The sequence below is a fragment of the Oratosquilla oratoria genome, chromosome 9 (assembly GCF_046742065.1).
Source record: "Oratosquilla oratoria isolate Oo_2021 chromosome 9, ASM4674206v1, whole genome shotgun sequence".
NCBI classification, from domain to species: domain Eukaryota; kingdom Metazoa; phylum Arthropoda; class Malacostraca; order Stomatopoda; family Squillidae; genus Oratosquilla; species Oratosquilla oratoria.
Genome location: NC_134785.1, coordinates 11,985,518 through 11,988,017, shown reverse-complemented (window position 1 = coordinate 11,988,017; position 2,500 = coordinate 11,985,518).

Genomic DNA, 2,500 nt, shown 5'->3' with positions numbered 1-2,500 from the left:
GTTCACTGTCCACATTTTACCCTTTCTATGAATCTGGTCCGCTCCCTTTTGGGCGTGTGAGGCACCGCCCTGTTAAGATACCGCTGCCCCAATGCAATCATGCAGTGCAATAACACCGCTCGTAAAGGAAGCTGACGATGCGTTGATGACGTCATGCAGAAGCACCCATGACGTCATGCAGAGGCAGCCATGACGTCATGCAGAGGCTTCGACGAAACAAGACGGCCTCGAGGCGTTTTCAGTCGTTCAAAATTGATGCGGAGTTCAGAGAACCGCGTACCTGTTTATGTTTGTTTTTGTTTATGTATAAATATATCATATTTTTTTGTTCATGACTCGAATCGTCTCATGTTTACCCCCCCTCCCCTCCCCATCATCATCCTGACCTTCAACGACATGACGTCATCGTCACTGCAAGCGATCGCCCCCCCCCACCCCCACCCCAGCCCGTTCTCCCTCCTACGCACTACATCAACCATCATTCGGCTTTCCCTCCAGCCAGCGATTCCCAAACCTTCTCCACCGAGCCGGTGATGATGGCTATTCCAGGAGAGGATATATATATACCCCGGCCAGGATGCTGGGGCGTGTGGCTAGTATCTGGAGGATATTCAACCAAGAGCTCTTCCCTCTTCTGCTCCAAAGGGAAGCAATGTGTTCAGACGATGACCTAAGTTGGAAGTAATTCTGTAGATGGAATCAGCGGCGCGACCGGGGGAGAGGGAGGGTTGCCTTCTTTAGACCCAAAAGGGGAAAACGGTGATGGTGGTTGGGGGTGGGGGTGGGGGGTTGCGGGGTGGGGGGCGTAGGGGGGTGGGGGAAGGGTTGAGACATCCGGGAGTCTTAAATCTCTTCAGATAATCTCACAGAGCAGAGAAGATTACATCAGACTTGCGTGACCTAAGAATATACACAAACACACACACACACACACACACACACACACACACACACACACACACACACACACACACACACACACACACACATCGTTCGCATATTTCCATGCTTCATCTACGGTGGATTTTACCCCCAAGTCAAGGGGTAGCCAATCCAATTACCAATAGTTTGCTCACTCAGGTCCTAAAGCCAAGAGAACCAATTTCCTCGCCCTACGTAATAACAAATGATCCTCAAAAGATGAGTTTCTTTCTTCTTTCTCTTCCTCTCGTTTCCTCTATTCTGTCCTTCTCCTCCCCTTCCCCTCTCGTTTTCCTCTACTCTGCCTATTTCCCTTCCTCTACTCTGCCTATTTCTCTTCCTCCCTCTCCCTAATTCTCTTCCTCTACTCTCCCTGTTTCTCTTCCTCCACTCTCCTTATTTCTCTTCCTCCAATCTCCCTATTTCTCTTCCTCCAATATCCCTATTTCTCTTCCTCCACTCTCCCTATTTCTCTTCCTCCACTCTCCCTATTTCTCTTCCTCCACTCTCCCTAATTCTCTTCCTCCACTCTCCCTGTTTCTCTTCCTCCAATCTCCCTATTTCTCTTCCTCCACTCTCCCCATTTCTCTTCCTCCCTCTCCCTATTTCTCTTCCTCCACTCTCCCTATTTCTCTTCCTCCATTCTCCCTAATTCTCTTCCTCCACTCTCCCTGTTTCTCTTCCTCAAATCTCCCTATTTCTCTTCCTCCAATCTCCCCATTTCTCTTCCTCCCTCTCCCTAATTCTCCTCCTCCACTCTGCCTATTTCTCTTCCTCCACTCTCCCTATTTCTCTTCCTCCACTCTCCCTATTTCTCTTCCTCCACTCTCCCTATTTCTCTTCCTCCCTCTCCCTATTTCTCTTCCTCCAATCTCCCTATTTCTCTTCCTCCTCTGCCTATTTCTCTTCCTCCACTCTACCTATTTCTCTTCCTCCCTCTCCCTGTTTCTCTTCCTCCCTCTCCCTATTTCTCTTCCTCCCTCTCCCTATTTCTCTTCCTCCACTCTCCCTATTTCTCTTCCTCCACTCTCCCTATTTCTCTTCCTCCCCCTCCTCCTCCACTCACCTGTGTCAAACACCTCCACTGTTATTTCGCTTCTTCTTCCTCTTGGAATATCCTTCCCGCGCTTTCCTCCTCCTTCTCCTCCTTCTCCTCCTCCTCCTCCTTGGGAGACGCGATTTAGCGGCGCAGGGTCCTCCTTGAAGGCCGACACACTTGTTTCTTGGCCTCAAGGAAGGATGGGGAGGCAACCAGTCTTGGGTCACGGGGACAAATGACGTAAAAAACAGGGTGGTTGGGGGGGAGGGGGAAGAGTAGAGTGAGGAGGAGGAGAAGGAGGAGGAGGTAGAGGAGGAGAAGGAGGAGGAGGAGGTAGAGGAGGAGGATGGAGTAAGACGGAGGAGGAGGTAGAAGAAGAGGAGGGGAGGAAGAGGAAGATAGAGGAAGAAGGAGGATGAGGAGGTAGAGGAGGAGTAGGAGGAGGAAGAAGGGAGGAAGAGGAGGGAGGAAGGGAGAAGAGGAGAACGAGGAGGAAGAGGAGGAAGAGGAGGAGGGGAGAAAGAGGAGGGAGGATGGAGT